A 13,036-nucleotide genomic window follows, 5' to 3' on the forward strand; every position below is an offset into this window, starting at 1 on the left:
TTTTTTTTGAGACAGAGTCTTGCTCTGTCGCCCAGGCTGGAATGCAATGGTGCGATCTTGGCTCACTGCAAGCTCTGCCTCCTGGGTTCATGCCATTCTCCTGCCTCAGTCTCCTGAGTAGCTGGGACTACAGGTGCCTGCTACCATGCCCAACTAATTTTTTGTATTTTTAGTACAGACAGGGTTTCACCGTGTTAGCCAGGATGGTCTCGATCTCCTGACCTCGTGATTCGCCTGCCTCAGCCTCCCAAAGTCCTTGGGATTACAGGAGTGAGCCACTGCGCCCACCTCTCAGATAGCAGATTTTTTTATGTAAGAGGTAACATTCAATTATCCTTGTATTTCTGGCACCTAGCAAAATACCTTTGGACTCTGCCTTTTATTTTTTTGAGACAGAATCTTGCTTCGTCACCCAGGCTGGAGTGCAGCAGCACAATCCTGGCTTACTGCAACTGCTGCCTCCAGAGTTCAAGTGATTTTTGTGCCTCAGCGTCCCAACTGGCTGGGATTATACAGACAGGGTTTTGCCATCTTGGCCAGGCTGGTCTTGAACTCCTGGCCTCATGTGATCCGCCAGTCTCGGCCTCACAAAGTGCTGGGATTACAGGCATGAGCCACCACACCCTGCCTCTGGATTTTGTCTTTTTGGATGAAGGATCATGCAGAAAGGTTTAGGGCCAGTTGTTTCTGAGTGACTAAGTGTAGGAATTAAAGGACGTTATTTTCCTTGAATCTCTGTATAGGAGCTTTTACTTTTGGGAGGCGAAACATGTATTTTGCAGAAATTTCCTGCTTTGGTTAATTGACCACCGACTTTAACTAGAAAAAATTATAGCTAATTTTCTGACTCTTAAACATCCTCTTATGTGAAATCACTCGATGAGCTTTGCAGTTAGGCTTGCTTAACATTGATGACTTCTTACTTAGATGTCACGTCTAGCCCTAGGATGCTCATTAATCTAGTTGAAGTGATCAGATGCAGTTTTGGTGAAAATAGGTGGAAATGGAGTTTATGTTCTTTAGCAATTGGTCAGGAGGAGGAAGATTGATCTAAAAGAGAAAAAGTTGTATAAGCCAACACTTTAACGAGTGGAGAGATTATCCTAAGGTCTACTTTGTATTGTAGACAAACTGATATTAGCTTCTAACTGGGACTTTAACTTATGAAATGGGAATGACATGGCAGTGACTTGCTTTCTAACAAAGCTGCAATTTGCATTTCCTGTCTCCTCACATTCTTCTTTGTAATCCTTGTTAACTGGGAATGTGACATTGAGTAAATTCATAAAATAAATATGGAGATTGTATTAGGCTAAAAATTACTTTGAGTTGTTATGCTTTGTTTAGTGTTCAGTTAGAGTAACTGAATCCACAAAGTTCTCGTCTTTTATCCTTGGAATAATCACAAGCTGGGCTTCCACTGGCTGTTCCAGAAAAGAAAGTATATTTGGTTAGTTGTATGTGCATGAGTGTATAAGCAATAGGAAATATAAGTATTTTGAATACATATAATAATATACCAGTATTCAGGATTTTCATGGTCTGAGGCAAAATCATGGCTTAGGAATGCTTTCAGTTTGCCTTTTCACTTACCATTTCCTTGTGACCTAGCTTCAGATTTGGACTTTTTTCTCCTTCTTTGTTTAGCCACCCTTGCCAGTTTCATGTCGTGTGCCAAGGCATGACAAGATAGTATTTGTAGCCATCTAGGGGGAGAGGATAGTTTCTGGCTGCTGTGAATTGCTGGGGGCAGTCAAGAGGTTGATTTCTAGCTAGGATTTTTGCACAAGTACAGCAGGAATCCCTTGCATGTGCCCAGTAGAAGCAGAATACTGTATTTCATGAACATTAAGATACTAGGGTCCGGCCGGGCGCGGTGGCTCACGCCTGTAATCCCAGCACTTTGGGAGGCCGAGACGGGCGGATCACAAGGTCAGGAGATCGAGACCATGGTGAAACCCCGTCTCTACTAAAATACAAAAAATTAGCCGGGCGCGGTGGCGGGCGCCTGTAGTCCCAGCTACTCAGGAGGCTGAGGCAGGAGAATGGCGTGAACCCGGGAGGCGGAGCTTGCAGTGAGCCGAGATCGCGCCACTGCACTCCAGCCTGGGCGACAGAGCGAGACTCCGTCTCAAAAAAAAAAAAAAAAAAAAAAAAAGATACTAGGGTCCTCTTTTCTGGCTAGAACCATGGAGGGTGTTGAAGAGAAGAAAAAGAAGGTTCCTGCTATGCCAGAAACCCTTAAGAAAAAGGGAAGGAATTTTGCAGAGCCGAAGATCAAGCGCCTGAGAAAGAAGTCTGCCCAAAAGATGCTTCGAAAGGCAAGGAGGAAGCTTGAGGTCTATGAAAAAGCAAAGCACTATCACAAGGAGTGTAGGCAGATGGACAGAACTGAAATTCGAATGGCGAGGTTTGCAAGAAAAGCTGGCAACGTCTATGTACCTGCAGAACCCAAATTGGCATTTGTCCTCAGGATCAGAGATATCAATGGTGTGAACTCAAAGGTCTGAAAGGTGTTGCAGCTTCTTTGCCTTCATCAAATCTTCAATGGAACCTTTGTGAAGCTCAACAAGGCTTCAATGAACATGCTGAGGATTGTAGAACCATATATTGCATGGGAGTACCCAAATTGTAGAACCATATATTGCATGGGAGTAGCCAAATTAGTAAATGAAGTAATCTACAAGCGTGGTTATGGCAAAATCAATAAGGGAATTGCTTTGACAGGTAACACTTTGATTGCTGTGTCTCTTAATAAATATGGCATCATTTGCATGGAGAATCTGATTCATGAGATCTATACTGTTGCAAAGTCCTTCAAAGAAGCAAGTGACTTCCTGTGGCCCTTCAAATTATCTTTTCCAGGAGGTAGAAAGAAGAAAAAGACCACCCATTTTGTAGAAGGTGGAGATGCTGGCAACAGGGAGGACCAGACTAACAGTCTCATTAGAAGAATGAACTAAGGTGTCTACCATGATTATTTTTCTAATCTGGTCAGTTAAGAAACAGTACGTGCTCTCAAACTGAAAAAATGAAAGATACTAGGAAATTTGGTCAGTTAAGAGTATATTAAGGAGTATGTCAGTCCTGCCCTTTGGAATTCTGAGACTTTTCTTTTCTTTTTTTTCTTTTGAAATGGAGTCTGGCTCTGTCACCCAGGCTGGAGTGCAGTGGCACAATCTCCACTCACTGCAACCTCCACCTCCCGGGTTCAAACGATTCTCCTGCCTCAGCCTCCCGAGTAGCTGGCATTACAGGCAAGCACTACCAGGCCCAACTAATTTTTGTATTTTTAGTAGAGATGGGGGTTTCATCATGTTGTCCAGGTTGGTCTTGATCTCCTGACCTCAGGTGATCTGCTCGCCTTGGCCTCCCAAAGTGCTGGGATTACCGTGCCCGGCCCTGAAACATCTTTAAGTCAGGGGTTTCTGAAAGTATGTGGAATTGACTGGACCATCCTTAATTTGCACATTATTTTGCTTTTTTACTTGTATTCAGACTTTGACTAAAAGAACACAGTGGATGAACAATAGATGGAAATTAGGCACAGAGGGCAAATAAACTATGAGAATTTACTTACCTTTCATGTGCATTTGAAATAAAGGACAGATGTCTGTTCTGTTCTGGATATCTGTGGATGCTAGTGAATGGTCCTTTTGGTCTAAGCAATTATGTCTAAGAGGTTAGAAATACTAGTTGACTTACATTTGAATTGGAGAAGCTGGTTTTTTTTTTTTTTTTTTCCTTTTTCTTTTTTTGAGATGGAGTCTTCTCTGGCTCCCCAGGCTGGATTGCGGTGGCGCGATCTCGGCTCACTGCAAACTCTGGCTCCAGGGTTCACGCGCATTCTCTGGGCTCAGCCTCCGAGTAGCTGGGACTACGTGCCCAGCCATCCGCCGGCCTGAATTTTTTGTATTCTTTCAGTAGAGACCGGGGTATTCAGCGGTGTTAGCCCAAGGATGGTGCTCGATCTCCTGACCTCGCTGATCTGCCTGCTAGGCCTCGCCCAAAAGTGGTGGGATTAGCAGAGCGTGAGGCCACCGCGCCTGGCCGTCTTTTTTTTTTTTCTTTTTGACAGAGTTTTGCTCTGTCACCCAGGCTGGAGTGCAGTGGCGCGATCTCAGGTCACTAAAAACCTCCAACTCCCGGGTTCAAGCGATTCTCCTGCCTCAGCCTCCTGCGTAACTAGGATTACAGGCACGTGCCACCACGGCCTGCTAATTTTTGTATTTTTAGTAGAGGCAGGTTTCACCATGTTGGCCAGGCTGGCCTTGACTCCTGACCTCAGGTGATACTCCCGCCTTGGCTTCCCAAAGTGCTGGGATTATAAGCGTGAGCCACTGCACCTGGCCAGAAGCTGCTGTCTTAATATTTAAATCTCTGTCCCACTAGAAAATTTTTCATGTCCAAATTACATATGATGTTACTATCAGTAAATTTGCAGTCGCTTGTTCCTCTGATTCCTTGAATATATACGAAATCCTTCATTCTTCCCATCCGAGATATATACTAACGGGGCATTATACATTCACCATGTGTAATGGGGCAAGAGGGCTCTCTGGTTAAAGACTTATAAAGACTTAGTGTGGACTCCTCCTCCCTTGCCCTCCAACAGCCCTCAATCCCTCTGTCCCCAGCCTAATGGTGTCTTGAACGTAACTTACTAGTTTGACTTTCCCTGAACCAGAGCAATGAACTCAGAATGATTTTAAGGTTGAGTAATTATGTCTCCAGGTGTTTGACATTTAAAACTTGAAGCTGAAACAGGAGCGTGGTCTCTGTATCCACTTACTATAAATGTCCTTGAAATAGTCCACTTAAATACTCAGCTGTAGTCAGTTTGCACTTCAACTGTGGACATCATTAGGAAATCGAAAAAAGGAGTCTTTCTTCATTAATAATTGGGAAGGCAGCCAGTCACCAGAAGCAGGAAGGCTTTCTTTTGAGCTAGAATGATCTGATTCCACTTCCCCCAAGCTTTCCATTCTCCCCAGGTCAGAGCATAGAAACTGGTGGAACCTAGCTGGGGTGACTTTCTTTTTTTAAGTTGTCCATAATGCGGACTGATATTTGGCAACCAAGTGTTTTAAAACATTTATACACTGTCACAGTAAATAAGTTTCCAGGAGTAGACCTGTGTGAGCTTCTTAATATTCCTAGAGGGTATTTTAGATTTCCCTGAATCTTAGAATGCAACTTTCCTCACACTAATGGAGAATTCTATTGATTGCAGCAAATGACCTAAATACTTTTTGAGCAAGACTGAAATAAATATTATAGCAGCGACAAGGGCGTTTCTCAAGGATAGTAATTTCCTTTGCTTCTGAAAGCCTCCAGGGAATGATTCTATTTGCTCCATCTGGTGGGTCTCACTGTTTAAGTTGATAAATTTTCCAGGACACTGTAAAGTTTCTTTCTTAATGCTACATGAATTTTCTTCCTAGGGAGAAACATTTTGCTGTCTCAAGGATGTCAAATATATTCTATATATGTTTGGGACAGGCATGAGCCACCTCTAGTTCATATATGTCAAACACGAGGCATTGAGAGTGAACTATTCATCCAGTGTCGCCAGGTTAGCCAGTCACGTGGAGGGTGAGGACAAAACTGGAAGGAATAACTGAAGCTGCACCGAAAGAAAGTTAGAAGAAAAATATCAGGTTTGCTAGCGGAGACATCTATACTGTTATAGAAGTTATTAAGAAATAATTTCAGCCGGGCGCGGTGGCTCAAGCCTGTAATCCCAGCACTTTGGGAGGCCGAGACGGGTGGATCACGAGGTCAGGAGATCGAGACCATCCTGGCTAACACGGTGAAACCCCGTCTCTAATAAAAAAACCAAAAAAAAAAAAAAAAACTAGCCGGGCGAGGTGGCGGGCGCCTGTAGTCCCAGCTACTCGGGAGACTGAGACAGGAGAATGGCGGGAACCCGGGAGGCGGAGCTTGCAGTGAGCTGAGATCCGTCCACTGCCCTCCAGCCTGGGCGACAGAGCAAGACTCCCTCTGAAAAAAAAAAAAAAAAAAAAAAAAAAGAAATAATTTCAGTCAGATAGAGAGGAAAAAGCCTCCTCGGAAAATTTTCATCTCTTTTAAAGCCGCTCCAGACAAGTTTTTTGTCTAGCAGGAAAGCTTTGGCTCTTAGAGCCAGGCCCGCAACCTTTAATATGAAAATACCAGCCATTAGAAACTGGGTCCACCCAACATGGCGATTCCCACCGTTGTCCTCTTGCCCTGGCCTCTACCTGTGCCTGGCAGCATGAGCGTCCCCACATATTCCCACGTATGTAGAACATCATGGCGCCCTGTATTTGCATATTAAAAGGCTAGTGTGGGAGGGCCAGTTTTTTTTAGCGGGCTAAGTGAATGATATGCCAGGTCAAATCAGTCCCCTGAGCCCTATGCAAATCAGACTCCGCCTCCTCCAGCCTCCTCATATAACTAGCTGGTATCCCCTGTCCCGCGCGCGGCGTCTTCTCTCTGGGCTTTGGAGCCTGTCTCCCTCTGCCTTGTATAGGGGAGCTGCTTCTTTCTTTCATCTCCCCTCTTTCCTGCCTATTAAACTCTCCTCTCCTTAAAATAACTCCACGTGTTTCCATGTCGTTTTAACTAATTCTTGCAATACAAGAGCCCTGGTGTTCCTCCACTCATCCGAGCCGCATCTGTACCATCAGTACTAAGTCCTAAATTTACCAGGGGCTGTAAGAGTCCCAGTGCCTCCATTAATCCACATCTGTGTATCCCCGAGGAAGTCTTTCTGGTCTTGTTGGTTTCGCAGGTGAATTTGAGCACGTCTGCTAAACATTCAGCCTGTTTACCTTAGATAGATCCTACTTTGAACCTGAAAGCACTTTTCAAAGTTTCTTCCTTGCCGATTACCTTGCAGTCATGCCCTAGAAATGGCAACATGCACATCAGCAGCTGACGTTTGCACAGTGCCTTGCAGCTTCCTTTGTCACTGTACCACCTGGCGCTGACTTCCGACTCTGCCCTGTACCCACGGGCCTCTGCTGATCCTCCCCACTGCCTGCCCCCTCCGGAGCAGCCCCAGGCCGTGGTATGGTAATTGGCACCAGTTGGATGATGAAGGCAGATTTTTATTTGATTCTCACAACAACCCTGAGATAAATAGAGCAGAGATGAGGAAACCCATGCCCAGAGAGATGGAGTGCCTTGCTCACTGCCTCCATGACATGAAATGGCCCCAGAACCTGAACACAGCTCTTATGACTTCCGACGCAGGGCTCACCTCATGCCACCACTACTGATGGAGAATTGTCCTTATTCATCACTTGCATTGTTGGCTAATCAACTATATAGAATGTTTCTGGAAATCCCCTGAATCTTAATTTGGTATTTTGCCACCCATCTGCAGTTGACTGTAGAGTGAAATCATACCTTACCCGACTGCAGCCCCACCAGGTGCCATGTCCTGGGTGAGTGTTTCCTAGATATGGACTCGTTTATTTTCACAGCCATCCCAGGAGGTATGAGTGATCCTTATCCTCATATTACAGATAAGGGAATGGAGACACAGAGCTGGGAAGCCCCTTGTCTGAATTTCCTCAGGTAGTGAGCAGCAGAGCTGAGATGCAGTCCCAGCCATCTGTCTCTATAACCTTAGACTCCCAGGCCATTACTTGCTGTAGATCAGTGTAGCGCTAACTTCTGCAGCACCACTTCTTGATGCCTCACTTAATCCATTCTGTATTTTATTTTAGATTTAGGGGGTGCACATGCATGTCTGTTATGTGGGTATATTGCATACTGGTGAGGACTGGGCTTCAACTATATCCATGTTACCCAAGCAGTGAACATTGCACCCAACAGGTGTTTTTTCAACCTTCCCCCTTCTAGAGTCCCCAGTGTCTATTATTTACATCTTTACCTTTTTTTTTTTTTCAAGATAGGGTCTTGCTCTGCTACCCAGGCTGGAGTTCAGTGACATGATCGTAGCTCACTGCAGCCTTGATCTCCTGGGCTCAAGTGATCCTCTTGCCTCAGTCTCCTGAGTAGCTGGAAACAGAGATGTGCACCACCCTGCCTGGCTAATTTTAAAGTTTTTTTTTTTGTAGAGGTGGGCTCTCACTATGTTGTCCAGGCTGGTCTCGAACTCCTGGGCTCAAACCATCCTTCTTCCTCAGCCTCCCAAAGTTCTGGGATTACAGGCATGAGCCACTGCTCCTGGCCTATTATTTCCATCTTTTATGTCCATGTGCACCCATTGTTTAGCCCCCACCTATAAGTGAGAACACGAAGTATTTGATTTTCTGTTTCTAGTTAGTTCATTTAGGATAATGGCCTTCAGCTTTATTCGTGTTTCTGCAAAGGGCATGATTTCATTGTTTTTCATGGCTGCATAGTACTTCATGTAAACCTGTTCTTATCAGAAAACTAACACCTGAGTTTAAGGCTTTCTGTGGGGACCCTGACCTGGTTAGAAGCTCTCTAACAGGATGTCCCTGCCCCTTCCACATTGAACCCCTAGACAATACCTCCATCAGTGTGCAAATCTGTGTCTGTCCTCTCAATCTCTCCCCTACTATAAGGCAGGCTCACAGCATCACTGCCTTGTCTAGACTTTAGGAGAAATGAGATCTCCTGCTTTCTACATCCAGGTAAAGCAATACCACCTGCATTTTCTTCCTTCTTTTCTTGTTTTAATTGGTGTATCATTGTTGTGCATACTCACAGGTTACATGTGAAATTTTGATGCCTGTGTATGATGTGTAATGATCGAATCAGGGTAGTAGGGATGTGCATCACTTAACATTTATCTAATCTTTGTGGTGGGAACATTCCCAACTCCTCTTCTAGCTCTTTTGAAATATATAATAAATTATTGCTAACTACAATTTGCCTACTGTGTTATCAAACACTAGGACTTATTCCTCCATCTAACAGTTTTGTGTTTTCTTTCCTTAGGGCCTGTTTTCTGCATCTGTGCTCAGATTGGTTAGCTTTCTCCATATCTTTCTTTGTATCTTCCCTTTTAAAACAGGGAGGCACAAATTAGACATGATGTCTTTGGTAGTCAATCAACCACAGCCAGTTAGAGCTCTGGGCCCATTTTCCAGCTCTTGCATCTCATCTGTGACTGTTCCTTCCCAGCTTCATGCTCACTTTCCAGCGAGGACGTGGTCCCTGTTCAGTGTGTGAACAGGGTCACTCCCTGGGGCTTGCCCAGCATAAAAGGGGGCTTTCCTGAAAGTTTTGTTTTTTACCCTCAAAATATGATGACTTACATTAAACTCTTGGACTTCATTCTGATTTTGTGGAGCCATTTTTGTTTTTGTGTAGCATTTAAAATGTATTGAAACAATACCTTTTTTAGAAACAAAACCTTTCTTAGAAAAGCTTTTGTAAAAGATGTAATCTCATACACACTTTTTAAATTACATTATTAATGTGGAAACCTAAATGCAAGTTGCCAAGACTATATACTTTCTTGAGCTAGCACCTGGTGGATTATCCATTTCCCATCACATTTGCATACACACACCCCCAACACAAACATGTCAACACACATACACCCCAATATGCACATCTCAGCACACACACACCACCCTCCAACACATACATGTACACACCAACACACATATGCATGCACACACACATGCACATGCATACACATGTATCAACACACATACCAACTCACCTCCAACACACAGACCAATGCACACATACCCAAACACATATATTCACCAACATACACATGTACCCGTGCACACACCAAACACACACCCCTCCAACACAACCCCACACACAATACACACACCAACACACACACACCAACACCCCTCAAAACACACAGAGCAATAGACACACACACCAAAACATACACACTAATACACACCCACCTCGCACATGTTGAAATTATACACACACACCCAACACACACATGCGAATTTTTGAGTAAGTTTTCACCTACAAAATCCGGAGTAAATTATAGCAAAATCTATATATTGCTTTGCTTTCTGCTATGCTACCAGGGGAAGTGGTGAAAAGTTCAAGAATTTTAGACTTATAACTGAATGGGAAAATACTGGAATGGACAGGGAATTGCTGTATATTGGCATAAAGATAAGCAAATAGTTCAGAAAGCTATTGTGCTGTGTTCTACAAGTGTTGGTGTTTTATGCCAAAATTTCCTATTCAAATTTAACAGTATTCAATGGCCTACACAGAAATATGTTTTTTATTATATAGCTATAATTTGACCATGAGCTTAATATAATAATGTAATAGAGCACTTCTCTGTCTGCTTAGAGAGAGAGAATTTTATAGTTATTAAATTACAATCACTGTATTCTCAAGGCACATAAATGAATTCATTACTCAGGATAGACTGAAGCATAGAATACTATTTGAATAATGTAAGCCCTTAAGAATATATTTAATTATTCCTAAAATAAATTTAACATTGATAGGGCTTGTTTTCATGACTGAAAAATTGGGAAGCGTGCAAAGAACATAAATATAGAATTAAAATGAAGCTAAGTATAAGGATATTTGGTTGTTGTTAATTGCTATGCTCAAATAATTTATTTTGCTAATAGGTGTGTCTGTCCATGTGTAGTGTGTGTATGGCATGTGTATGTATGTATTTGTAGTGTGTGCATGTGTGTATGTGTGCATGTTTGTGCATACGTATACATGCACTCTGCCTGTCTGTGCATGCGTGTGTGTTTGTGCTTTTGTGTGTGTGTGTGTGTGTTGTGAAGCCAGCAGCAATGTGAGTTTAGGCATCTGCTCTAGCAATGGGCTCTGCCTCCCTGGATCTTGCAATGTTTTGACACCATCTGACACAGAAGCTTTCCTGCCTGGGGTCTTCTTATTGCACAGACCACATTTTTGTCTCTGGAGTTCTCATGACATTGCTGGTGACACACTGCATTCATGTTCGAACTCTGAAAAAATACTTTTGGTGAGATGAATCCACGTCCAGCTGTTTTCAGATGCAGATGTTTTCTCAGGGTAATCGTTGACTTCTAGCAAGACATCCTGGAGGACAATGGAGGTGAAGAGGAAATGGGACCAAAGGAAACAGGCCTCGTTCCCCAGCCCACCCACCTGTGTGCTGCCCTGGGCCAGTTGTATCTCATCTCCACAGTTTGTCTCAAGCTTTGCTCATGGTTTTCGATTTTCTGTCCTTCTTACTGTTTTACCTCCCCTAATTCTACTATTATCTATTACCTCCTCAGATCCAAAGGTTTCCACAATATAATACTGATCTCCCTTCCCCCAGGCCACACTAACAATAGTTTCTCTGTGTCCATCCTAGTGCCAGGCACAGTACTAAGTGCTTACCTATAACATCTCATAGGATCCTTAAGATAACTCCATGAAGTAGGTGCTATTATTATCTCAACTCTATTGCTTTAGAGAATGAAGTTCAGGTTAAATATTTGCCCACGATCACACAGGGCTGAGACTGGGGCTTCCAACCGTGTCCTGTCTGCATTGCTGCATCACTGTGTCACTGCCTTCTTGGCTCTCTCCTCTTCACAGTTGTAGCATCTACGTTAGAGACATACCTTATAATTTCCCATAACAGCTTATTCGCTCTCTGGATCTTGCTTTCTTTATTTCCCATGATTGGGTTTCATCTGTTCTAAGAGACTGTCATCATCCCATGTCTCTTGGCTGGTGAGTTTTGTACACCTTTGCATTTACACCTACTATTTTATTTAATCGTGGCTTGTCCTGAATTCACTATGCTTTACCCCCTTGTTTCTTGCTGTCTTTTGTATTCCCCACAACTATTTCATTTCGTCTCAGACTATAGGGAGATTCAATTTTATTTCTATTCTTTGCTGGTTTCCTTTGAAGTTATACATATTAAATGTAGAAAAAAACAATACCTTTCATGCTCTTCGAGAAAAATACAAGAACTTATAACTGAGATCCCATCAACCTTCACACCCATCTGCTATTGTTGCTGTCTTTTAGATTCAACTTCTGTTTTGCAGTCCTCACAAATGAGATCTTATCAATATCATGTTTGATTGTTTGTATTTCTTATGTGTAGTTTTCTCCACATTTACCAGTTTCTTTGCTCACCATTTCTTATTTTATTTTAACTTTTATTTTAAGTTCAGAGGTACATGTGTAGGTTCATTATGTAGGTAAACTCACATCATGGGAGTCTGTTGTACTGATTATTTCATCATCCAAGTATTAAACCTCATACCCATTAGCTATTTTTCTTGATCCTCTCCCTCCTTCCACCTTCCACCTCCTGTAGGCCCTCACGTCTGTTGTTTCCATCAATATGTCCATCTATACTCATTATTTATCTCTCACTTATAAGTGAAAACATGCAGTACTTGGTTTACTGTTGCTGTATTAGTTTGCCAAGTATAATGGCCTCCAACTTCATCCATGTTCCTGCAAAGAATGTGATCTCATTCTTTTTTTATAGCTACATAGTATTCCGTGGTGTATATGTACCACATTTTCTCTATCCAGCCTACCATTGATGGCTATTTAGGTTGATTCCACATCTTTGCTATTGTGCTTACCCTTTCTTATATTCTAGACTTTCCTTTTGGAATCATTTTTCTTCTTCTGAAAGTTGTTCTATTAGCAGTTTTTCAAGTTTTTTAAAATCTGAAGATATTGTAGTTATTATTTTGTTCTTGAAGGAGAGGTTTGTTCAATATATCATTCTGTATTAATGGAAAATATCTCACCTTTTTGAAGATATTCCACCCCTGTTTGTCTTCTATTATTGCCACAGCGAAGTCTGCTGTCTGTCTAATTGATTTGTTGTTGATGGTGGTGATCTATGTTTTCTGTTTGGGTGCCTTTAAGATCTTTTCTCCCTCTCTCTTAAAACTGTTCCTCAGTTTCACTATAAATATTGTTTTCTTTGTGTTTATTTGCTTATTATACTTATTATATTTTCAGTTTCTTTTATTTGTAGATTTATGGCTTTACCTGATTCTGGAAAAATTTTAGCTATTATCTCCTTAAATATTTTTTGTATGCCACACATTTACTCTTTCTTGCTAAAATTCTAATTAGATGTGCATTA

General features: G+C 42.4%; 1 pseudogene; it reads left to right on the plus strand.

Moving 5' to 3' along the window:
• The first annotated feature begins 2,189 nt into the window (after positions 1–2,189).
• LOC108512876 (60S ribosomal protein L7 pseudogene) lies at positions 2,190–2,963 on the plus strand (annotated as a pseudogene).
• The last annotated feature ends 10,073 nt before the right edge of the window (positions 2,964–13,036 follow it).

Source organism: Rhinopithecus bieti, unplaced genomic scaffold, assembly GCF_001698545.2.
Source record: "Rhinopithecus bieti isolate Rb0 unplaced genomic scaffold, ASM169854v2 scaffold_30965, whole genome shotgun sequence".
NCBI classification, from domain to species: domain Eukaryota; kingdom Metazoa; phylum Chordata; class Mammalia; order Primates; family Cercopithecidae; genus Rhinopithecus; species Rhinopithecus bieti.